The 27,444-nt window shown below is 37.4% G+C and overlaps 1 long non-coding RNA gene across 1 annotated transcript; it reads right to left on the bottom strand.

Moving 5' to 3' along the window:
* Window positions 1-5,773: 5,773 nt before the first annotated feature.
* Window positions 5,774-13,681, bottom strand: LOC120304187. Its single transcript, XR_005555656.1, has 3 exons — window positions 9,798-13,681; window positions 7,373-7,456; window positions 5,774-6,363 (listed from the first exon to the last, which is right to left on the bottom strand). It is a non-coding gene; the product is annotated as an uncharacterized LOC120304187 (long non-coding RNA).
* Window positions 13,682-27,444: the final 13,763 nt, after the last annotated feature.

Here is a 27,444-nt window from a genome sequence, read left to right as displayed (position 1 = left end):
AAGGTTACTACTCTGTGCATTCTGCTAGGATTCCTTCTAAGGCTTCTTATTGCTTTATCGCTCTGTCTGATGCTTCTCTCGAGCAAAAATACTCTTCTGTCTTCTGGCTACAGAATATGAGATAAAAAAAAAAATCAAAGTAGCACCTGAATGAAAAAAGAGGGTCAGTATACAACAACTGGTAGGAAAAAAATGCTGTATGGTTACCTAGAACATTAAAACTGGCAGATTTCAATCTTATGGGCTAAGACTTCTTTGGTTTTTCACTAAAAAAAATTGTCCCCCAATAGAGAGAGCTGCATGGTAGTAAACAGTACACCCCCCAAAACGTGAGCTGCGTTCACTACTAAACCTATGGGAAGTCCCCCTCCAATATATATGAAATGCTTAAAGTGCCCTTATAAGAAAACATTCACAGCAAGCTGAAGTGACCCTGAGTGGCGACAGGGACAAGATTCAGTCAGGGACCTATGGCCCAGTAAACCAAATTGTTTCTATTCATTAGCCTTATTCCAGAGATAGTTGAGCTGACATGCTGACCTAGTAGGAAGGGATAAGTAATGATAATAATAAAGGTCATACGGATGGGTTTATCTAAAATATTCTGATGTTGTGCCTTAATATCCACTCTATCTGTCTTTTTTCATTTTCTTGCCTTTGTAATATAGTAAGCCAGAAGTATATGAGCCCGGGTTCTGTTTTTTCTCATGGTTGCTGAGCAAAGTATGAAAGCTTTCCTGGATGTCCAGTATGAACTGTATTAACTGATTCCATGCAAATAAAATTATGTTGTATGTTCAGAGTGATTTGGTTGTTTTAGATGAGGTTTTGCCCACAACAGGTGCAAAAATATGATCTCTCTCTCTCTCTCTCTCTCTCTCTCTCTCTCTCTCTCTCTCTCTCTCGTGAGGGTAAGATGTGTGTGTATGCGTGCGCAGTGAAAGTTGAGAGAAATACTCAAATATTTTTAAGGATATGGTCAACTCAGAAATATGCTTCTTCCAGAAGGAGAACCAAGATAACCTTCCCTTTGTATATTGCATTTGTTTCTTTCAGCAGATGAAAGAAACAAATCACATTCCTTTAGAAGGGAGATAAATTACTAAAATTGTTTATACTTCTTGTGATGAAGGTGGAAATCCCGCCTTTATATATTTCTTTTACTACATTTCTATTTTTCTTTATTTTTTCTTTCTTTTGCTATTTTTTTCCTTTTCTTACTTATTTTCTGCATCTCCTATTCTTTCTCTGCATTCTTCTATTTTTTATTGTATTAGTTTTTATTGTTGCAGTTATCACCTTTAATAAAATCACCATAAAAAAGAAGAGTGAAGAAGCCAGAAGCATCCCCGGCTCCCCCCGGAGATTCAGATGGCCCCAACCCATTAGCCTTTCATTGGGCATTGAAGAGCTGGCTGTTCCCTAAGCACTGGGGTCAGATGGAAGATGGCCTCTGGTAATGTTTTTCTAGATGTGGGTTATTGTTTATCTTGACCAGGGTTATATGTGGTGCTTTTTTCTCTCTGCATCTTTATAAGTCAACCAGAGTAACTTGTGGGAGATGGGTGGCTATATAAATCATATAAATAAATAAATAGATTTAGTATGGGAAAACATACCCATGAATGCCTACTTCCTTTTAATGTCATCCTGGAAGGGACCGATAAAAGCAAAGGATCTCTGGCACAACAATATTTTTTAACACGTTCCTACCCACATCCACCCCACCCTCCTTTCAGGCAAAAATGTCTTTCAGGCCAGCGCTACTCTTCATGGGTTATGACTATCAGCAGTTCATAAGCTGAAATGTGAATAATCATAGCTGTAGAGACTATTCATAAAAGAAACAGAAGAAAGTGACCAGAGCTTCTTTAAAATTAGATTAAGATAAATCAGATGTCAATCTACTTTAAGGACTACCTTCTTCAGCTAGCATCAAAGTTTCCCCTTAAAATTGCTCATAATTCACAGCAGAAGCCTAACCTGAATAAGTTCTTTTATTGTACTTCCTGACAATTTGGGTACAGCCCATCTTATTTTATTGTTCTGCTTTGTCACGCTGGAAACTGAAATATTTTTTGTTGTTGTTTGGGCTTCACTCAGGAAGAGAAAGAGGCTTATGAGCAAGAAAACTGCATCTTATTTCATTTTATGGATTTGGAGAATACCATGTCAAAGCCACAAAATATTAATTATTGAGTCATTTTTTTAAATTGCAAGTGAAGAAAAGAACACCAGATTAGTCATTAACTATCTGGACCTGCTTTTGTTATTTTTCTCTTTTCTACAACTTGCTTCATCTAGCCTGTGATCATCCTAGGATGCACCATGCTAGCAAAGAATGTACATCAAAATTTGAGAAAAGGCCAAAGATGCATTTTTGTCACCTTTGTCAGCAATTAGAGCAGCAAATGACTTGTTATTATTGTAGTTCAAACTGGCAGCCTTTGTAGAACAATACTCTAAACAGTGATTACATAGGAAGTGCAATAGCTGTTCTTCAGAAATGTGATGCTTTTCCGAAAAATAAGCTGGATAAACTTGTTAGGAAAAATGCTTTTAAAAAAAAAAAAAAGTTCCCTTGGGTTTAATATTCATATGCCAGTACAGTGCTGTTATAAAAGCAAAGCAAAACAAAGCAAAATGAATATGTAATGACATGTAATTATGACATTGAAAGGTTAGAAGTTAAGTAGATGTTTATATAAAAGATTTAAATTCCAAGCTAGTCACAAAAGTATAGCCTGAACAGACTCTTATGACACTGCCCACACCCAGAAAAAGCTTAATTTGACTTTTTTCCCCCTTCCGCAGGAGAAGACTATACCATTGACTCTGTAAGATTTAAAGCTCTCTGTGGCATGGATCACAAGAACTTTGATTGCTGCTGGTATTTTGGGCCAAGGTCTCACCAAAATAACTGGTATAAAGTAAATTATCTTAAGAAAAACAAGCCTTAAAAAAAAATCAGAACATTCATGGTGGTGTGTATCAGTCTTCTCCAAGCTGCTCTCCAGATGTTTTGGAAAGACTCCTTCCAGATTGCCCAGCTGCCATGGAGACTGAAAATTCGGGGAGTAGTAGTACTAATCATTTTTAGCCAGACTAGAAAGCTGATACACCTTAAGTAGTATCTGAGAAGGCACTGGAGACAAATCAGTCAGGACATGAAACTTAACTTTATTTTTGTTGCTCTTTAAACAAAAAGAAAAAAGAAAAAGCCACAGAAAGCCCTTTATTTTGTTAAGTGCCTCCTAGGGGCTAAATTATGTAATGATACTATCCACAAAACTAGTATAAATTACAGAAATTACATGCTTTGATACTATTTTCCAAAGATAGATTTTTTTTCATACACTGCAGAACTGGAATGTTACTATTATGTGTGTTTTTCCCTTGTAACTATCTATGCTTATGAGAAAACCAGACTAGGTGTGCACCTAAAGCAATAGGATTTCAATTAATCTATATGATTGTTTTATTAGTATATTTTAATTATCAGAGTTTAGATGACATTGGGGAATGTAGTTTGTACATTACTGTTTACATGGCCATAAACGTGGAACAGAAGGCTGTTTTAACTTGGACTTATAAGTTATTTAAGTTAAGAGCAAGATTAGGACTGAAATACAACTAGCCATCCGCACATTTTACTGTGACACATGGATTTTAGTGACCAGCTGTGGCTGCTGTTCCTGTGGCACATAGAGTGAGAAGATTCACAAATTCTGGACTTGAAGAGAAGCTGTGCAGTTAACAGGGCTGATGTGCTGACTTGGCTGCTAGCTGGAGCTGTTGTGGGAAGATTTTATTATTTTCTGATTTATTAAATTTGTTTCCTGCCATCTCACTACAAGGTGAGATCCAGAGAGAGCAGTCCCATTGCCAGACTGGTGTATAAATCCTGGGAATTATAACTTGGGGGGGAGGGGGGACACTCCCCTCCTCAACTGATAGTGAAGATGATGTCAATCTGACCAAAACTAGAAACAGAGAAAGAGAAGAGAGAAGGAGAGGAAAGAAGAGAAAAAGACTTGTGAAACAAAGTGGTTAGAGAGAAAAGTTGGCATGTGAAGTTACATGAGCCTGCAGAGCAGTTGCTGGTTCCTGGTCAAGAAGGGAAAAGAAAGATCCATCAGTGGCTTCCCTGGAAGAAAAAAAGTGAAGATCTAGAACAGTGATGGCGAACCTTTTAGAGACCGAGTGCCCAAAAACTGGCCCTGCCCCCACTCCACCCCTGCCCTGCCCCCGGTCTGCCCCCCATCCACCACCCCGCCTGCCCACAGGACCACTCACTGCTCCAGGGCCTGCCGCAGATCGCCCAGGCAACCCAGCAGCACTATGGCGACCACACCCTCTGCCCGCACCCTGCAGCATCAACTGCATGATGGGGTGTGAGGGCAGAGTCTTGTCTACATTGCCTGGCTGCCATGTCCTTGGCTGCACTGGTCCATGTGGTCCACGCTCAGGGGCGACTCTCTTCAGGGGGGCTGCTGGAGAGGAGGGGGTCGTGGGGGGAGGCAAGGCTGGGGCAACGGCACGTGTGCCCAGAGAGAGGGCTCCGAGTGCCGCCTCTGGCACCCATGCCATAGGTTCGCCACCACTGATCTAGAGAAACAATTTTTTTCCCAAGACCTAAAACAGGAAGGAGGGACTTTCTAGCTACAGAGAGCATCTTCACAAAGATCCAAAGTGGGAAGCAGGGAATGGTTGGTCATTGGCAAAGCCCTGATCTCTGGGCAAAGATTGGGCAAAAGACTCTGAGGCAGATCCAGTAGAAAGTCAAGTTGGGCTGAGCACGCTACAGTAAATCCAGGCAATTCTGTTCTTTTCACTCTCTCTAGATAAGCCAGAAATAGAAAGGAAGTCAGAATGAAAAGGGAGGACAAAGGAGAGCTGGAAGGGGTAATAAATAAGGAAAATTAGGAGGAAACCTGACTTCAGGTGAACACTAGAACTGTAGTTTTATAAATCACTCTTCTGTAAATAGTTAAAAGAAACATACCGACATCTACTGTGTAGGTTTTTGTGTCAGTTGCTACTCTTGCAAAACAAAATACACCTCCAGTTAAAAAGACCATTGCATAAAACCATTTTCTCTTCTATGTGCTTGCAGTAGGATGGTTATAAACTCTCCTCCAGTGCGTGTTTTTGTGGAGAGAGTGACACTTTCATCTCCATTTGTCTGACTAATAATGGGAAGGAAGCTCATGCTAATTTTTTAGTGGAAAGGATCTGAGTTTGATCCAATAAAATATGTACTAAATTTTCCTTGGTTAATAGAGGAGAGAGTGTGGTGGACCAGAATGAAGTGGCAGCTTCCCAGGAGGGAGGGAGGACATGCCAAGAAGAGTGGTGAGACAAGAGGCAGAGCTGAACAGGAGACAGAGGAAGGGAGTTAAGATACTCCCAGACTATACCAAAAATAGGCCCACCGATTTCAGATCACAAAGGCACCACTCCAGCAAGAACAGCAAATCAGGTGTTTTGTTTTGTTTTTAACACATTTTATTGGTTTTTTTAAATTCTTAAGAAAAAGTACTCAGGGCCCACCGTGGTGGTTGGGTGGTCAAACATTCAAAGGTAAAAATATACATAAACAACACAACTCAATAAATTTCACTATCCCCTCTCTATTCCCCTCAATTAACATGATACATTTAAATATTCCATTTCTATTTTAAATTTCCATCACTATTAAACCTGTATTATAACTTTATCAGTTTACAATTACAATAGTTTAAATTTAAAACAAAAAATTATCCATTTTAATTCTTAATCTCTCGCATCCCTCATTTTATCACCAATCTCATTTATTTCTTCTTCCACTACACAATAGATATCCTAATAGCAATAAAATATTGATCAGCCCTATATATATGTAATTCCAAAGTCAATCCATGTCTTTAAAATAACGAAATAATATTAAACCTTAATTCATTCAAATTCATTAAACAAAATTCAAATTTTCTCCAATTACTTATCATGCCTTATCATGTCTGTTGTCATACAAGAAATCCATCCTAGTAATTTAAAACATTCCATAAATTATTAAAAACATCCCAATCTAAACAGTCATCATTTTTTCAATTCCAGTACATAATAATTTTCATATATTTCCCAAACGCTACATAAGTACAATCCAATACAGCAAATCAGGTGTTTGACCACTATTCCTAGTCAGGCCTTGGATGACCTGGCACAGGCCATGGACATGGTTTCTGTGATCTCCCAAGCTACCTCCAACCCCACCTTCAGGGAAGGCAGGTTGAAGTCCCCCAGAATCATAATCCTAGAAAATTCCACTGCAAACCTTGCAATCCAGGAGCTAAGGCAGTTGTCATGGTTCCGAAAGATGAAACTCTGTCAAAGCAAGAACATCCAATGTTAGCAGCATTGACAGCAGTAGCAGGGAGACTGGTACAATATCAGTAATCCCAAAGGGTCCCTGGAACCCAGTCTAAGAAAAAGGATCTCACAAAGAGCAATTGTGGAGCTGCGCAATCATAGACTCTTGGATAACAATAACCACACCATCTCCCTTCCCCTGCAGTCTAGGCTGGTGCCACACCTGATACATAGCCTTTCCCTCTGGCCCCAGCCAGGCCTCTATGATACATGCTAAGTCAGCTTTCTCTGCAGTAATCAAATCGGCAGTGAGGAAGGCCTTATTGACCTGGCAAGTCAATGAACATGAAAAAAAAAAAAAGAAAGTGAAAGAACTATAAAGAATGGAGAATGACTGCAATAAATCTACAAACTCTGTGTGTAAAAATATTAGAAGAGAAGTTAATGTTTAAATAGAATGAATAGAAAGTGAACGTAAGGAAAGACGGTGTAGAAATTGTTTGTAAAGTATTATTTGTATGTTTATCAAGTGACACAGAATGGTATGGGAAAAGATGCTTGGTGGACCGATGAAGGGAAGGAGGCTATGGATGCACAAAATAATTCATATAAGGACTCCAAACAAATGTGATGAGAGATTTTGCAGAAAATGTTTAGAAAGCAAAGTAATCAAGGAGAACAGTCAAGATTAAAAGAGTGATTTTGATGGAAATAGAAAAGTATTTTGGAAGGAGGTGAAAAGAAACAAAGAGATTCTAGCAGGGTGGACAGAATCCAAAACAAAATTTAATGGTGTGATTTGGGATGAAACTAAAGTGAGAGAATGTCGAAAGTATTTCAGAGATTTGTAAGGGAAAAATATAATGAAGGGTAAAATTAAATGAACACCATAAACGTTGGTACTCAAAAAGCAGAAGGATGAAAAAGATGTTACAAATGCTATGACAATGTTGAAAAACAGAGGAACGCAAATGTAGATGGTGTAAATTAAAAAGATTTAAAAATATAAATATGGGTTACTCACATCATTCAGCTTGATTAATTTATGTGATAAGGCTTGCATCTTTGGCTGGAATGCTATCATTGTTCCCTTATACAAGGGATAAAACTGGAAGAAAGATTGAAAGAAAAAAAAAGAACTATAAGGAGATTTACTTTGTCAGCTGTGCCTGGGAAAACATATGGCAACATTCTGATCAAAAAGAATGAGAGGTGATAACAGCAAACAAAATTTGGGCAGCGCACTGCAACTTTATGTCAGCCAAGCAATGCATTAATTTAAGCACTTGTTCACTCTGTGTAACAGATGTCTGGGTGCCAATGGACTGACACAGATGTGCTTGTCTGGCTCAACAAAAAACATTCTCGAATCTGGACAGCACTAACAAGTCACTGTTCCCTTTGTCCAACAGCTGCAAGATTAAAGGAGAATTGTGTGGGGGCTGTTCTACACAATCCATGGAAATTAAGTATAGGTTAACATCTCTTGCCTCATCAGCACTGCTCTAGTTAAGATGTTATTTATCAAGTATGCCAGATATTCACCAGTATTTTATTATAATGCCACTCCTGAAAGACAGGAAGAGCAGAACCAAAGTTGAGAAAAGTAATTATTTGCAGCTGAGATTTGAGTGCTAGGAGTTTTGGCCCTGAAGATCTTGTGGGTTCATATTGACCACGTATATGCTTTTGGTCATCTTAACCTACTTTTTGGATTTTTGTTTATTGGCTATATTTTTAATTGTTTTAAATTATGTGAGCCACCCAGAATCACATAGGTGAGATGAGCAACTATACAAATTGAAAAAAAAATGAAATAATTTTCTTTTTCTAAATGGGAACAACCAACCCACAAGAGAGACTTTTCAGTGCAGGCCAATGTTAACAGAGAAAAAGGAAAGGCTCATCTTTTCACAGAATGGCTGGTCTTGTCCACAGCCTCTTTTTCTGTTATCCTTAAGGAAGATAATAAGACTTTAAAAAAAAAAAAAACAGCCTGAATTTAAACTGTTACATTTCTGAGATTTTATCTATTGTTTTTATAATCTTTTAGACATTGTTTAGGGTTAATTATTGTATTTGTTATTAGCGACTTTTTGATTATTAATTTTGAACATTACAGTGTGCCATAATCCACTGTAAGGAATCATCCCCAAAAGGATTACTAATTCTTGTATTTATTGTTTATTATTATTGATGACAACAATCTCAATAAATTCTGCTAAAGAAAGCTGTTTTACAAAACTGTCATTTTAAAGCAAGGAATATTTTCAAAACTGAAACAACGCTGCGTTGCTTTTCCAGTGCACACAGGATTCCACTTCTCCATTTTTTTTTCAAAATTAAAAATAACTCAATATCTATTTTTTCATGAGCAAGATTTCATGGCGCAGTTGTTAGAATCAGTGGTGGGATTCAAATATGTGAACAATTGGTTCTCTGTGTGGATGTTGCTTCCAGAAGTCCATTCTGGGCCTGGGCAACAAAAAATTAGCTACCGGTTCTGCCAAAGTGGTGCGAACTGGCTGAATCCCATTACTGGTTAGAATGTAGTATTGCAGGCTAACTCACTGCTCACTGTCAGGAGTTCGATCCTGACCAGCTCAAGATTGACTCAGCCTTCCATCCTTCTGAGGTCGGTAAAATGAGGACCTAGATTGTTGGGGGGCAACAGGCTGCTTAGAGAGGGCTGTAAAGCAGTGTGAAGCGGTAATATAAGTCTAAGTGCTATTGTTATTTCAGCCAATTTTATTTTGTTCCTAAATCATATAATAGTATTTGCTGCCCAGAAATATAACTAGTTAAGTCTTTTTCTTTTTAGAAAATGTAGATTAAAAAAAAATAAGCATTCAGAAATATGGGGAGATTACCCAATTATTAGGTCTTTAGATATTTGCCCTCCAATATCTATCCAACCTTAAGCTGGTATGCTAAAAGACTCCAATGGACTGACAGTAACAAAGAAATCAAGCAAAGGAAGGAGTATTTTGAAATTCTGTACAATAGAGATGTCAATATCTAAAATACCTTAGATTTTTTCCCAACTTGCAGGAACGTCTAGTGCTAGGAAATGAAGTTAGATCCACTCCCTGATTATTATCAAGTTGGAAGGTTTACAGAAACGGATGGAATACTCACTGAAATATTCCAAGCAATAGAAAGATCCTGTCAAAGTTTTAACCAAGCTATACTGCAAGTTACAGTAGCCGTGAGTCCACCATTGGAATTTCTGAAGGACCAGGTTAGGGACAGATCATCATGGAGAAAATCTATCTAGGTCATACCTGGATATTCAACTACCCACAGGCCACATCCAGCCCTTTAGCTATTTTTATATGGCCTGCAGCAGTGGCTGCAGTGTGGACAGCAATGGGGGCAGCCCTATTAGTTCAGTCCTCCACAAAAGTCCCAGTTTCCCATGTAACCCTGTGGGAAAACGTATTGCTCACCTCTGATCTTGATGATTGTTAGGAATAAACAACAACAACAATCAATTTTTATCCATCTGATAATCAGAGTGGCCTATAACAATAAGAAATACGAACTGTAAACAAAACATCAATAACCCAATTTAAAGTTTGGATAAAAGCTAAATATTAAAAAGCCAAGGATTAAAAGCTTTTCTGTATGCTCCAGAGTGAACAGTGGGAGTTACTTCAGAAGGGCCTCTCCTATGAAACCAAAGAATTAGGCTCATTGTAAGAAAAGCTGCCCCACCAAAACTGTGGCTCCAAGCTGTTTATGGCTTCATGAGTGTATGCAAACACCTTTAATTGTGTCCAATAGTAAACAAGCAGCCAGTGTGAATATTTCAGTACAGGAATCCTATGACCCATGTATTGGGCATCAGTCAGCAGCCTAACTGCTACATTTTGTGCTAACTGCAATTAGACATTTTCAAGGGTAACATTTTCAAATCAGGACATGCTGCAAGCTAGGTGTTGCTCCTTTGTAAAAGGACGTGAATGGGTTATACGAGACTGACTTTTTTGTGGGTCAAGACAGGGTTTTCTTTTCATATAAGTACAGAACCTTTGTCCTAGTTTAAGGAGAAATTTATCTTGATTCTGAGGCCAGTTCCAATTTGGCTGCTTTAATTAGCCAGTCAGAATAAGAGTCAAGAATTCGGTCAGACCAAAAATGTGTTTGTAATATCAGACTGAGGTGAACATCTTTTGTCCTTGTGTCATCAGCCTGACAAAGAGAAGAAAAGCTTCTTGTTATTGAAGAAGCTACCCTGCAAATTCATCTCAAATCACCCAGAGAAGGATTCCATTACAGATGACATGTAAAGAATAGCAAGAGATCATGCAATCATGTGTATCATATAATACAATACAATCTGATCATAGCCAGTTTAGTCTAGAGGTTAAGGCACCAGGCTAGAAAGCAAGAGACTGTGCCTATCCAGGAAAGCCAGAAGGGTAATTTGGGGCCAGTCGCACTCTCTCAATCCATCCCACCTCACAGGGCTGTTGTTGTGAGGAAAATAGGACAGGGAAGATGTGTTGGGATGTTTGCCACCCTGAGTTGTTTGCAAAAATAATAAAGGTGGGATACAAATTAAATAAAGAAATAAAATACAGAACTAAAATGGATGTGAGAGATAGCGACACTGCTTTGGACAGTGAGAGACAAGATAAGAGGGCAACTTCCCTTAATCCATCCTGTTCCAAAACTGGTGTTGGTGGAGCCCATTTCCTCCACCATGCCTGAGATGATGAGGGTAATCTGAGGAGACAACATCTAATCTGGGTCAATGAGGATGAATGTTGCCTTGTCCTGGCAATTTTCAACAGAAGCAGCTGCTTCCTGAGTTTTAGGATAGGGATGGCTGGCTCTTCTAGAACAGATTTCTGTCTAACTTTTCTTTGAAAAACTGTCTCTAGTCCCAGCAAGGCACCTATCGCTTTCTATAAAGTTATACTATTTCTGATGGTTTATCTGAAAGTCACATTCTGAGCATCCCCATTCCCTGCAATCAATGATGATAAAAGTGATGAGGAAACCGTGTAGCATTTTAATGTATTTGAAATGAGTCTAAAATATGACTGATAGTCAAAAATGTGACCATTAGCACAAAGACAAGAGGTGGCAATATGGAGTTTTAGACCCTTATTCCCAATAGAAAACCATCATTCCTTGTTTAAGTAAGATGTCATTTTGATATACTGTATGCATATGTTATTTAGCTCGATATGCCTGTTAATGGCTGATTTAGCTTCCAGGTATTATCTAGCATTTTTGGACTGGACTTGGTTTTTTGGTCAATTGCGTTTGTGTTTGTGTGGGGTGTGTTTTGTGTATGTGTGTATGTATGAAAATTCTCTCAAAACAATGGTAAGTTCTTGGAGAAATTCCTTAGTTTTTTGGGAAATCACCCCACCCAGTAAAAAAAAATTAAATGTTTTTGCAGGCACACTGCTACTGTCACAAAAAGAAAATAAAAAGAAAATCCTTATCATGGTCACTGGAACAGTCAAAGAAGCTGATTTTCCTTATTTGATTCTACTTTTTTAATATAATTTTAGTGGGAAAGAAGAAGCTCCCTGTGATGTCACAAATGCAAGAGTGCTCTGTGGGTAAACAGATTTCGTTAATAGATTTGACTATCCTTAGGGATCAATAAAGTGTGTTCGTAGAACACAAGTGTGCATTAGTATGTAACTGGTTCATCATATAACTGATGCACGGTAATACAATAATGTATACAATCTTAGTACTAGTAGTTTCTACATGCTGAATAGTGAAATCTTTAGATGACCACAAACTATAAGGGACAATCCCATAATCCTTTATACTGATCAATTTATTGGCAACAACTATCAGGAGAGCAAAAACATGTTAGCTTCCTTGAATATTTCTAGTTGTGTTCTTCCCATTTGCTTCCTTTCTGATCATTCTTCTCCCATCTCTGAATCATGGTCTCTGCCATCCATCCATGTCAACTCTCTTCTTCATACAGCAAAACCAAATAATCAAGGGGAAAAAATCATGATCTAGAGATGTACACAGTAGTGAGATTCAAATATGTGAACAACCGGTTCTCTGTGTGGATGCTGGTTCTGGAAGTCCATTCTGGGCCTGGGCAACAAAAAATTAGCTACCGGTTCTGCCGAAGTGGTGCAAACTGGTTGAATCCAACCACTGAATATATAGTATATTATCCCAGCATTATTCGCATTCTAACTTGGTACAATTAAAAACAGTTTTTCATCAGTTTTATCTTTATTTTTTGTTAATAGTACTTTGGAGAAGCTTTAGCCTTTAATTGGAACAAACAGCATAATAGATAAATGTTGGGAATGCACTCATTAGTATAAATGTTGGATGTGAATGTCTGTTGAATTCTAAGCAGGGCAATTAGACATTTCTGTTTGACTGCATGCAGAGCTTTGTTGAAAGAAAAATACTAATTGTAGAACTGGGAGACCTATCAGTAATTCCTCATTAAAATGTCTGTGTCCGAAAATGATTTGAATTAACTAATGTGCCATGCATACCCTTATGCAATAATTAATAATTATCTTCCATACAAAAATAACCTGTGTAACCCTTGCGTCTATGGAGATTCTCAGTCATCCAGGTCATGGTTGTGTAACCCTTATTTATTTATTTATTTATTTGTCAATTGTTGCCATGTCAGTCACCTCTATAAAGAGATATTTATTTCTATAAATATTAACAAAAGCAAACTGTTAAGCTGGCTATCATTCTACTTAAAACAAATAAGAAATCAATGAAGAATGAATAACCAAAAGAAAATGAAAAAAGTGCATTGGTAATTTTATCAAATTTTTGAATATTTTTATCTCTAAAGCTATAAGATTGTAATGAACTAAATTATATATGCAATTTTAGTGAGTGAAATTCATGGTAGGATTACTTTAGCTGGGCTGAAAAAAATCCAGATGACTGCTAGCTAGAACAGACGGTTACATAAAATTCTAATTCTTGCCTCTTCTCTTCAGGTTCTTTGGACTTTTTAAACATGTAAGATTTCATGTATCAAGCAAAATAGGGAGGGGGCAACTCTCACCTGTTTGGGGAAGAGAACCTGGCCCAAAGGTCCTCTTCCTTGTAACCACCAACATAGTTTCTTTAGCTAATGGGACATGAAACATGGCTTTAAATCATAACTTTAAATTATAGAGTAAATTCAAATGGAAGGAAGTGGACCTTTAGACATTCTAACCTCAAAATATATAGGACCTTGTAGGTCAAAATAAGCAATTTGGATTGTGCAGTTAAAGTAGAAATATGTTTCTGAGTCTTATAGCTATGGATTCAGTTTTAACATAAGCTCTAATTTTCATAAACAGAATCTATCTACTGTCTGTCTGTCTGTCTGTCTATCTATATATCTATCTATATCTATATATCTATCTATATCTATCTATATCTATATATCTATATCTATCTATATCTATATCTATCTATATCTATATCTACTGTATATATATATATATATATATATATATATATATATATATATATATATATATATATTCAAACTTTTGTGGCTGACTACTATAGCTATTTCAGGCTCATTAGTCCTCATCAGCTAGTCAATTTTGTCAGCCACAAAATTTTGAATCTATAGTGTTCACAGTATGTGAGTCTGCCTGCAAAACATGCTCCTAGAGTGGAGCTAAACACAGAACAGACTGATTTATATTTGGTAGACCAGGTGCCTCACCCAACAGATAAGATATATAGCTTAAAATAGCTATACTAGTCTCCCACTAACTCTTTATCAGCCACAAAATTTTGAATATATGTATGTATGTATGTATGTAGCTAGCTAGTAGCTAGCTAGCATTCATCCATTGATCCATCATGCCATACTTATGTACTGCATGTTTAATAGTTTTTGAGTATGTTTTCTTCAATTATCACTGAGGCACTTTATCATTTTATATTTGAAAATAAAATTCAAACCAACAGAGGATCCTTAAGACGGCTATGTCAATCATCTGAATGGCACAGATCAACCAGAGCACCAACAGAGCTCATGATTTTAATGATGGGAAAAAGCCAGTGTTATCCTTCAGGATTCATCAGTATCACCACTCCTGCAAGATAATTATACAGCCGAAATGTACAGATAAGTTCCATCCTAATTAGCAAAAACAAAAGCAAAATTATTTCCTTGTTTCTTTGTCAGGTTGGTCCAGATAATGGTTCAGATAACCATTTATCATGATCATTCACATTAATTCACCCCATCTAAAACACATTAGGATTCCATGGCAAACAAGAAGGGTATGAAATCCAAAGCTGTGCAAAATCATACTGTCCTAATATGATTGATGAAATACAGAAAGCAATCAGTATAAGGAACTATCACTAACAACCTCTGCACAGTTTACCTGGGAATATAGTTGAGCGATAGTATGGTTTACAACCAGAAGTACACACTCAAAGCTCAGGAGCTAGTGAAGAGCGCATTTCTATAAAGGAGTGGGCCCACTCAGTAGTTTGTATATGAGTTAAGCAATACCTTTGAGACTATTTGTAGTTAGATTGTTATTTTTTCGTACAATTTTTAACTTATAATATGTTTCTTATTTTTGTATGCACAATAAAACAAACTATAGTCAATAAGCATGCTGGCACAAAGAAACATTACAGAGAAACAAGATACTCCTAGTGAACAATACCGCCCCCCCCCCAAAAAAAGTTAATGCTGCCCAAAAGGCCATTAATCACATATACTCTTTCCTGTCTTTGTCCCAAAACAGAAACATAACTTGCAACAAACAGGATGGTCTTTCTTATAGTAACTAAAGCTGTACAATACTATTTCTAAGAAGCGATGCGTTCTTAAGCAGTATTTCCAACACATTATTTTCCAGAAATCCCTAGAGAATTAATTTTGTTACAATTTGAAGATTCTCTTTTAGGTTTTGCTTTGAATTTTTTTTTCATTTGTTGTGTAAAGTCCTTCATTATTTTAAAGTTTCTCTTCAATATTTTTTCTATTTATGACTTTTCAGTTTTTTCGTTTTGATTTTTTAAAAATTGCCTCACTTAAATTATTTTTTTCTCTTAAGACATGAAAATATGGAGATTAGGATTTTTTATATGCAGTGTTTCACTTATGTCATCTTTAGTATTTCCTAGAATCTAAAAGGCTTTAGATGTCTTCCAGGAAGATATGGATACTTACTAAATTGAATAATTGAAAGATTGAATTTTGTTTAGGTTTTGTTTGTTCTTTTACAAGAAACTTGTAGCTTTCTGCAAGAAATTTATATTTTATCTAGAAAGTGTTAAAGAATATATTCATGGAACTACATAATCTGCTGTATCGTAATTATGGTTACCAAATCTTCAAACTCAGTAGTGGAACAAAATAAACAAAATATTTTAATATTGTTATTAAACAAGTTAATAATAATCACTTCTGATTTAAAACAAGTCATGTCTTTCTCAAGATTGTGCTACATACATCATTATTAAATGATCCACTTTTTATAAGAGATTAAACAAAGTTTTGGGGATATATATATATATATATATATATATATATATATATATATATATATATAATTTATATGCCGCCCAATCCCTAGAGACTCAATAAAACAATAAATATAACAATAAAACAAGTGCATTCATACAGCATGTCCCAATCGTATCCCGGCACCCCCGAGGACATCAACCCCAGGCCTGCCGGAACAGGAGAGTTTTAATGGCTTTCTCAAAGACTAGCAAGGTGCGAGTAGTTCGAATCTCGGGGAGAAGTTGATTCCACCAGGTCGGAGCCACCACAGAAAAAGCCCTTCCCCAAGGGCCCGCCAGCCGACATTGTCTGGCTGACGGGACCTGAAGGAGGCCCAATCTGTGGGACCTCACCGGTCTCTGGGAACTATGCGGCAGTATGCGGTCCTGTAAGTAACCTGGTCCTAAGCCATGAAGGGCTTTAAAGGTGATAACCAACACCTTGAATTGTGTCTGGAGACCCACAGGAAGCCAGTGCAGCTCGCAGAGGATAGGCGACACGTGGGTGTACCTTGGTGCACCCATAATCACTCTCACGGCTGCATTCTGAACCAACTGCAGCCTCCGAACGCTCTTCAAGGGTAGCCCCATGTAGAGCGCATTACAGTAATCCAGTCTTGAGGTGACAAGGGCATGAGTGACCGTGAGTAGAGCCTCCCGGTCCAAATAAGGCCGCAACTGGTGCACCAGGCGAACCTGGGCAAAGGTCCCCCTGGCCACAGCCGATAGATGTTGTTCCAAATTTAGCTGTGAGTCCAGGAGGACACCCAAGTTGCGTGCCTGCACTGAGGGAGGTAAATTTACCCCCCCCCAAGGACTAATGATGGACCATCAGGATGACCCTTGGGGGGCAAGACCCAGAGCCACTCGGTCTTGTCAGGGTTGAGTCTAAGCCTGTTCACCCCTATCCAGACCCTCACATCTTCCAGGCACCGGCACATCACGTCAACTGCTTCATAGTCTTGATTTGTAAACACATACAAATCAAAAAGCTCCTGGTTATATGGGATTGTTCAAAAGCATATTATTTGCATATGAAAAATAAAGATTTAAAACATTTGGAAGATAATTTGCAGCTTTTGAGTACCTATGCAAAATAATACGCATCAGAATTACCTAAAGCTCATCTCCAAAACTGAAAATTAATTCCCATTAAGCCCTCAATAAAGAATAGTTACAGAATGGTATAAAGTATTCTGACATTGAATATTTACCATTATTATATGTTGATGATATCTTCTATATTACTGAAAAATATGAATGTTCTATAATAATATGTATTAATAAAATAAAATTGGTAAATTGGATTTGCTTTGTGAGATGTACAGCCACATAAACTGAATTAAACAAACCAACAAATAAATAATTAGGTTATTCGATGGGGCAAGTCTCATGTACTCCTCATTGGATCTAACAATGAGCTTGGTTTTTTTTTCAATTATTTTAAACATCTTAGAATATTGCAATTAACCCAGAGAAAAATGTATTCTAGATCTAAAGATTTCAAATCACCTGCCTCATGTTGTTAGTGACATAAATAGCTATTCAGCCATTGAGACTGCTGACTCAAGATGTTTGTTGTCCAGAACTAGATCTAAGGTATTCCTACTTTCTTCCAATTTTCAGATAATTCCTCTCCCTTGAAGTCAATTCCATAATATCTGCAGAAGGTAAGGCCCCCTGTATATACTAATAGGTATTCAGATTTTCTCACTGTAATCACTTTGAACATCCAGCTGATGGGAGCATACCTTAACTCAGGCATGTCAAACTCACAACGTCACGTGACGTCGTGCGACGTATCAGAGCTTTTTCGCCATTGCCGGCAATGAGGTGGGTGCAGCTCCGATATGATGAAACCGGCCCATGGGCCAGCAGTTTGACACCCCTGCCTTAACTCTTAAACAGTGTTTAGGGAGCCTGATGTTAGCCTTACTTTCTGTAGTCAGTCAGTACTAGGTAATGTCTTGAAGCCAATTGAGATGAGGTCAACATTATCTTTCCCATTTTCAAAAAAAAAAAAAAAAAAAAACTCCACAAAAAGATGCATTGCTGAAAATAAATTTGTCTCCCTCTTAGCCGAGACATAATTTTAACTACCTGCTACCCATTTGTTAGTTTTCGTGGTATGTGTCAGTAGCAAGTAGATGCATCGAAGAAATAGAGGCTATTATAAATCCTTCCACTACCATATTTAAGTATTTAAACTGTTCAATCATCTTCCTGTTACTATCTGTGGTATGTCTCCGTTCTTTAAAGAGGCCTACAACAATTGCCAAGACATAAACACACAGTCTCATTTTTCCTTCCTGTTTGGAGCAAGGCAATCATTTGGAGAGAGGTCAGAGTTGTTTATGGTCTGACCTTCTTCAGGAACAAAGAATGCCTCTAATAATGTAATATTTTCAAGTACTGCATTACCTTGAACACAGCAAGGAGAGACTAAAAGTAAATTAAAATTAATCTTTTTGAGAGTCTCATCTACATCTACAGTGAAATAGCTTGCAAGGGTTATAGATGTAGGAAAATAATGAAGGGATTTATGAGTATGCCAGATAATTTATTAGATAGTTATGAAATGAAAGAGAACATGTTTAAAATATCTTCACATTCACAATACGTCTAGGTAGAAGGTACCTGAAAGCAAAAAAAACAAACAAACCAAAAAAAAATAGTTTTCCGCTGTAAGCAATTAACAGAATTGTAAACCATTATCAATACTTCAGGGTCCCTGAACTTGCTATATTCCAGCTACACAACAGACAGGTCAAATATGAGTTGGCTGTGTTGTTCAGTCTGTTTACTCCATCCTTCACAATCCCAACATCATTTGTTCTGATACTGGAAGCAACCTTACTGATCTTAGTGCCAGTGTTTGTCAGCAGCCAATATTTTATCCAGAGAACATGAAATACTTTCATAACACAACAGGATGCAGAAGGTGGGGTAAAGTATCCATCTTGCTACGTACCCCTATATTTGCATAATGTATAGATCAAATCTGCATTTATTACCCTACAGAATTGCCCCACATTTTAAAATATGGATCCTCTTTGAATTTAAATAAAATCAAACATAACAAAAGAGTAGTATGGATGTGAAAGGTGAAGCAAATGTGCAGGTGACATTATTTAAAAAAAAAAAACCCACCCTGAACAGATAAAAGGTAAAACGTCCTTCAAGTTATGCTTGCTACTTCTACCATATCCAGCGGTAACTCCCCGGATTTCACACATCTGACATGAGGTCCCCTACTTGTTCTTGGCAGTCCTCCAGTTCATCTACAGCAGGAGTCCTCAACCTTGGCAACTTTAAGACTGGTGAACTTCAACTCCCAGAATTCCTCAGCCAGCTTTAGCTGAGGAATTCTGGGAGTTGAAGCCCATCAGTCTCTACAGTTTGGTGCTGAAATTCAGTGGTGTTCATTGCCAACCTGCCACTGAAAAGCTCTAATCTTTTCATTAATGTTCCTTAAATGTATTTTAAGGGCTGTGGAGGCAGAGTTTATTTTTCTCCATGACCTTGCCTTTAGACCAAGGCCAAAGTGTCTTCTTTCTCATCAGTGAAGACAATTCTGAACCAAACCTTCCAGTGATTGCACAACCCTACTGAAAAACCAGGGGCTGAAGGCAGGCTAGCGCAATCGCAGTATTCCATAGTATCTTCAATAAAGCTCTATTTTTCTCAAAAGCCACTAAATGAAATACTAACCATCAGCAAAGGTCATCTAAACCTGAAGGACTAGCTGCTCCCAATCTTACAACAAAGGGACCAGAAGAGCATGCCTGACATACTAAGATAAAAAGCCAAAGTTTGATTGTGATGGCAAGGTTAACATTTAACGGTGCAGCTGATACTTCCACTTCACGACCCTCACAATTAACTTGCCATCTGCAGATTGGAATCAAAGTCTTCCCATGGAAGAGAAAGCAGGAAGTGGCCACCCCCCTCTCTAAATGTACTGCAAAAAGTTTTAATAAATGAAGCCTTGAAGCCCTGGCATTTCAGGAGATGCTCCATTTCAAAGTTTCCTTTGCAGACAGAGAGTGCCCTGTTCAGTTTTAGCCCTGATTATAGGGAGAAAGAAAATAAATTAAATAAAATACATCTCCTCTAAAAAGGGGGGGGGGAGCACTCTAGCACATAGCTAAAATGTTAGGTCATGTCATGACAGCCACCTTCTGTTTTATTTGCTGTACTTTAAATATGCATGACTCTGTTCAAATATTCAGCTTCATTGAAAAGAGAGAAGGAAAGAGACGGTTTCTTTTAAGACAAAACAAATGGAAACATTTGTTTCAAGCTTCCTAATTATTGTTATTTCTCTGTTCTTAAAAAAAAATGTAGGATACATATGAAAACAGATGCTGCATCAATATGTTGCAGTTTAGGCACATCCTGTTTACCTCTTCTAGGGCAGGGCTTTTCAACCTTTTCACCCATTGTACCACTTTTAGGATATGGCAACATCTGAGTACCACCAGTCGCCTAGCAAGGTGTCAAAAACTTGATGACCCCCCCTAAAAAAGGAAAAAATTGATAAAGTACAGGTAGTCCTCGACTTACAACAGTTCGCTTAGTGACTGTTCAAAGTTACAATGGCACTGGAAAACGTGCCTCCCAAGCCACAGCCGAGCAAGACACCTGCCTGCTGACCCAGTGGCGCTCTTCCTCCTGTCCGAGGTTTTCATTGTTGTGAGCAGTGGGGGTGGGGTGGGGGATGTTTGGTTTTTATTTCCCCCCATCTGCTTGGTGGTTGCAGCAGGTTTTGATCACTTCACATGACCCTGGGACACTGTGACCGTCATAAATATGAATCAGTTGCCAAGCATCTGAATGCAAATCACAAGACCCTGGAGATGCTGCAACATTCCAACTGATCGGCGTTTCTTCTGGGCAGAAGCGCCAGGATCAGCGCCAGGATCAGCGCCAAGCTCCAGCTGGATCCTGGCACTGATCCTGGCACTTCTGCTGAGCCCTGACAGCCCAGCAGCTCCAGCCATCTCTCGCTCAGGCTTGTGCGGTGCTGCCACCAGTTCAGCTCATTCCCCTCCCCCGCTACCACTTTTTTAGGATGGTTGCGTACCACCTGCCAGGTGCCAATGTACCACAGGTGATACCCGTACCACTGGTTGGAAAGCCCTGATCTAGGGCATTTCTTTCCACTCTAGCTTCATTCATGGTTTTCTCCTTCCTCCCTGCCCCTCTTCACTCAGGGTCCTATGGCTACCAAATTCACTTTTTAGGCTATTCTAGGGAAGATGTATATACAAAGCTTTTAAATTAAAAAGACAAGACAAGGTCTTTTACACAGATCTTGACTAGCACTGAGGATGTTACCTAGCTTGGTTAATGAAATATCTGCAAGAAAACAACCAAGGTCAGAGAGCACCAAGGAGCTCTCTTCATTTCACACGGATCCATGGTGCTATAAATATTCTCCTTTATTGATACACAGATATTAATCCATATAGACTCCATACAAACCCATACCCAATAGGATTTGGAATTTTAATAAGAAACAACTGATGGGAACACAGACAATTCCAATGTGTTTCTAGAAACAAGTGGTTCTTCTTTTGTTTTAAATTTGCTTTTGTTTCTGTTGTTGCTTCCTTCTCAGGCTTCTAGCTACATTTCTGTTGCTTTCTTCCGATGGGGGAAGCACAAGCAATTAGATCTTATACGCCAATGTCTTTCTTGTTACTCTCATTTATTAACCTTTTTAGTGAAAAAAAATGTTTCTCCCTTTTGAATTCTCCCCTTCATTTCTCTAATGATCACAATGAATTGCCTGGCTGAGTTTAGTCCTTCAACTATGACAATAGCTCTAAATTTATCAAAAAAATGTTCTTCTTTTGAAAAACAAAAAAGTCCTGTTATTCGCTATTCATTTTCCCATTTTTCTTAACCTTCCTGGACTGTTTTAAATTTTAAATGCAGCTGAATGGCAATATTTAAACACTTTTTGGAACTTTGGAATCTTGATCACTCCATTAAAGAAATAAATAATGCATTTTTATTAATAGCTGTGAATTTGGAAAGCTTCAGTCAGCTGCCTCCCTTGAACTCCATTTGCCATCTATAGTTATGATAATTGTATATTTCATTTATTGCCTTATTGTCGCCTTTCTTTATCGCTACCTTCATTACAGTCACATGTAACAACTTCAATTGCAATATTTTAATCTATTTTAAAACACAGTGTATCATCTTATGCCATAGTTTTACTGTTTTCCCTATGCTTTTCCATATTTATTTTTGACTCAAAACAGTATAAATTGCTTGTTTCTTGTTTGATTCTGGCTTGGTGGTCAATCTGTATACTGGAACAAATTAAATTACAAAGACAAAACAGCCATCTTGTCACTCCCAAAAGAATTTTACCCATATCACTTCTTTATTTCACATGCTCCCACTTTATTTTTTTAAAAAATCACTCTAAGCACTCACTCTCAGCCCTAGGAAGGAAGATAGGGCAAACCATTTATGAAATCTTGCCAAGTAACTGGCAGGGACTTGTCCAGGCAGTCTCCAAGAATTGGACATGATTAAAGGGAAGGGGCAAAAAAACATAGTATTATATTGGAAAGTAAACTCATTTTAGATGAGTAGCTTGGGGGAATTAAACAGAATTCTTTTATATTACATATTCTCTGTAGTAAAAATACTACAGACTTTGGATTTATTTATTTTTTTTATTTTTCTGATTCCAGATATACAGGTAAGATATGAAAATGTATCAATATTTCTAGATTATCAGCATTGTGATTTAGTTTTTCCTGCTAGCCATATCCAGTATCTGAATTAAGTGCCACTTTGCTAACTATAACCAAATTAACAACCTATAAGATTTTGCACAATTTGTGGAGGGAAAAAGAATGAAAACAATTGCAATCTATACACTGAAAATGTACCAAATGGACCACTTTTGACATAAATCAATGACATTCTTGAGGATCATCAAAGTTGTGGACATAAAAGGCAAAGTAGTAAATTGTAGGACAATGAAACAGTTATTTGATTAGGTCAAGTTCTATATAATTTCAGAGGTTACCTCCAAAGTCCCTGATTTAAAATGATGCTTTGTTTTTCTGAATGAAACATTATTTGCTGCAGACCATGGAACCAATCAGATTTCTATCTGATCATTGGAAACTTCAAAATGACTCACCAACTTGTGTTTTGCTCCTTCTTTATTGCAGAATGATTACAGGATGTAGGGCTGAATTACTCTACAGTCTTAACCAGGAAAAAATATAGTCAAGTAAACTTAAATCATGGAATGTATAAAAGCAGGTTTACTTTCAAACGCATTCTTAACTTGATTAAACCAGACAGACAACAAAACATCAACAATAACCAGTTTCTTTGCTATCTTCTTCCCAGGATCCCAAGCTTGCTTTCCCATTATTATAAAAAGAAACAAAAATAACCAGAACCTGAGACTAACTTAAGATTACCAGTTTGACCACCTGCAATGTTAATATACCATTTACAAAACTGTCTTTGAAAATTGTCCTGATTTTTGGTTATCTACTGTTTTACCTTGGAATTAGAAAAGTGCTTGCCTTTAAGGTAGCCTAAAAATGATTAAATGAAATGTGCTTAACAGTGTTTTTTGAAAAATTACTTGCCAATATTCCTATAACTCAGTGTTTCCCAAACTTGACAATTTTAAGGCATATGGACTTCAACTCCCAGAATTCCACAGCCAGCAACGCTGGCTGTGGAATTCTGGGAGTTGAAGTCCACATGCCTTAAAATTGTCAAGTTTGGGAAACACTGCTATAACTATTGCTCAAATTTTGTAAAATTTGCTGGATTTAATTAGAGGCAGCATTCTAAATGGACTGGTATCCATTTAGATCTGTGCTTTCTTAACCTTTTATGCCATAGATCTTTTTCAGAGTCTGCTGAAACCTTCAATCTCTTTTTCAGAAAAAAAAAATGTGTTTAAATGTATAAAATGCATATACTTTATTATAAAGGAATCCAGATATGCTCAAAATCAGTCATCATGACATTAAAAAAATAACAAATATAGTAATCCACATGGATGCTTCTTTATGTAGCCATTAAATCAATAATAAGACAGTAAGCTTTTTTAAGGGTACAGCAATTTTAGATAGATTTATTAACTTAGCAAACATTTTTGGTCTACAGTCCATAAATTACTTTGGACATTATTGACTGAAAAGCTACACTTCTGTTAAAGGTTAGTGAAAATAAAGTTGTAATTTTCCCCTATTTAAGTTTACAGACCCCATAAATCTAACTACAGAGCTCATGGGTCAATGGAACCTAGATCAAGAACGCCTAATATAAGTGCTGTTCCAAGACTTTCTTCAAAACAGAATATATGTGCCCTCGAAATATGATCTGCAATCTGAATTAGATTTGTGCTTATGTGATCTGCAGAATTCATTTTGAGTAAACAGGAATACCTCTACCAGTAGGATCTGTAAGACCAAAATATGAACCAAAGTTTAATTCATTCCGTCTTTCTTGTATTTATGGCTATAAATACAAAGAGGATTAAACAGTACTGCTTACTGACGATATCAGACAACAACAGATGGGTGCCCCAGCAGTTTCATGTAAGGTAGTTAAATAAATTGGGAGGAGGAGAAGGCTGAATCCTAACAGTTGAGGGTTTGACCTCTCCTCCTGCAGCAAAAATGGAGTGATCTTCTAGAAAGGACAGTGCCTCCAACTGGCAACCTTTTTAGACACTCCAAAATGATACTTTATGCCACCAAGAGACTCATAGGATTAGAAGTGGTATTATTTTTATTTTATTTTATTTTTAAAATTTATAAGCCGCCCCACTCCCAAAGGACTCTGGGCGGCTAACAATAAAAAAAAAAACATAAAACATAACAAAACAACAATACAAAAACAATCATCCAGGGGCAAGGTTTTATAAACCCCAGGCCTGCCGGAAAAGCCAGGTCTTAAGTAGCTTACGGAAGACCAACAGGGTGGGAGCAGTCCTAATCTCCGGGGGGAGCTGATTCCAAAGCGTGGGCGCCATCACAGAGAAGGCCCTCCTCCGCGGCCCCGCCAAATGACACTGCTTGGCCGACGGGGCCTGAAGGAGGCCCAGCCTGTGGGATCTAACCAGACGTAGGGAACTATGAGGTAGTAGGCGGTCTCGCAAATAGCCTGGCCCTGAGCCATATAGGGCTTTAAAGGTAATGACCAACACCTTGAATTGGACCCGGAGACCAATAGGCAACCAGTGCAGCTCACGGAGGATAGGTGTAACGTGGGTGTATCGAGGAGCACCCACTATCACTCGCGCGGCTGCATTCTGGACCAACTGTAGTCTCCGAATACTTTTCAAGGGTAGCCCCATGTAGAGCCCTCCAAGTCCCATCACAGGTTATCCAGAAGAGTTATCAATGTGGCCTATGCCCTCTTATGAGGTCCAATTGCATCTGTTTTATTCATTAACCTGTTCAACTGCCTTCTCAATAATCTTTCCAAAAAATGAGTTTGGGGAATAGACAAGGCTATGCCCAGGTATGGTTTAAGGAAGGTGTACGCTGCTGAGTCCTTCAAGACAGGCATCATTACCATCTCCAATACTCATGCCAGGGTCTTTCTGGCCATCCTTATTATTCAAGAGAGGAAAAGGTCTATTCAGAACCAAGTTCATTGTGGAGAACTCTGTCAATTTCCTCAGTGTCACAACTCTGAGAGTCTCAGATGACCTCATAAGATGGTACTTTAGTCTTTTTATGAAACGTTTTATTGTGTATTCAGCTTAAAACTCCTCAAAGTATTTAGCAGTTGCCCTGGCTGCCAGCAGGCTTCCAGAGACAACTTATTTCCTATAAAACCTTAACCACTTTCATTCCAAGGCATTTGAAAAATCGTGTATTCCAATGTATATTATTCTGCAACTTAAAATCTGCTTTGCAGACTCCTTGTTCAGTATTCCACTACACATATTGCTGGACACAAAGCATAGGGCATTCTTTCCAAAGCAACTCTACCTATGGAAATTTCTCTCTACAAACTTGAACTGAATTCTTTTTGTTTAAGAAAGGCTTTTTTGTGTCCATTTGCTTTGTCTTTTAGGTATCACTAATTATTGGCATACAGTTCTCAACAACAAATGATCTATTAGGCTTAAACTGAGCGTGTAAAAACTATACTCAAAATTATTCTAAGTATAGTACATTATAACAAAACTCAACCTTGAGTGTTAACATTTAGTCACAGAACTCCTAGCACAGATGAAAAAACAAATCTTCCTCAAATTGATTTTGTATGAGTGGATACCAGTACTGGGTCATTTAATTTAAAAAACTTAGAATGGTTATATGCATGAATAAATATTATTTTGACATTGGCTGACTGAAAATTTTCCTACTACAAGAAACTTCTCTTGTCATAAATCACAGGCATTAATCGAGAGATAAACTGTAACACAAATATACTTCATTGCCCTAATACTTGAAATAAAAACTTCAAATTAATTTTGAAAACTCAATAAATCTTTCAAGTTATATAGCAAATGTCTGGAGTTGTTAGAAGCTATAACTATACTAATAAAAATCATGCAATCACTGATACTTATTAGGAAATCACCAAATTCAGACATTTTTCCAATAATACCACAGGAAAGGGCGTACTAATAAGTTGGCCATAAAACATTAAAAATAAAAAAGTACATTATTTTTCTCTTAAATCATTTGCCAAGCACTGGATTCTATATCAGGGGAAATCAACAGAGATAAACATTTTCATAACTCCTTTAGCAATTATCTAATAATTCCACCCACAACCTTGTTCATCTTCTTTGCTTGCTAAAAGACAGTATCTTTTTTAAAAAAACAGATAATGTTCATTAGGTTGAAGGTGAAACCTTTTGCAAAACAGAAGCTATTTGGGAATTGATGCCATACCACAAGATAGAAAATTACTGTAATAGAAAAACTACCTCAAATAATATTAAATACTATATAGCAGAACTATTACACATTTGATTTACAGCAGACAGAAGGTTAGATGTTCTATATGAGTTGTCAACATACTTTATTGCAAATATTTTAAGTGATATTTGAGAAATTTCCACATTATTGGTCTCGAAGAAACATTCATGTTAAGAGGGGGCCTGCACTTTAAGGATAGTATGACCAAAGTTTCTATTAGAAAAAAATATGTATAAACGGAAAATGTGGCATTCCTTTAATATGAAAGTAATGAAGGCCAAACCCAATCCAAATGGATCCTTTGCTGTTTTCTTCTTCTAAACCACCTCCCTAACTGTCACATATTCAAGAAGAACCAGGTTAGATCAATCTTTTGGCTTGTAGAAATACTTCCATTATTTTTAAAAAATCTCTAATACAGAGAAAACATGTTTCTATAAACAAGAAAGCAAAGGAGTAGATTTTCATTTTTTTAAAAAAAAATGCAATGACATAAATTTTTCATTTACATTCATCTTTAAAAAAAGATGGATAAATAGGTAGACCAGAATAAAACTATCATGCCAATTCTATAGCAATTAAAATAACATTGTACTGTATTTAGTCATTCAGTAACTATGAAAGACTTTTTTTCTTTTCTTGA

The sequence above is a fragment of the Crotalus tigris genome, unplaced genomic scaffold (genome assembly GCF_016545835.1).
Source record: "Crotalus tigris isolate CLP2741 ecotype Arizona unplaced genomic scaffold, ASM1654583v1 scf7180000017631.5181431, whole genome shotgun sequence".
NCBI lineage: Eukaryota > Metazoa > Chordata > Lepidosauria > Squamata > Viperidae > Crotalus > Crotalus tigris.
The sequence above is the reverse complement of the archived record's forward strand: the minus strand, read 5'-3'. Positions and strand labels throughout refer to the sequence as shown.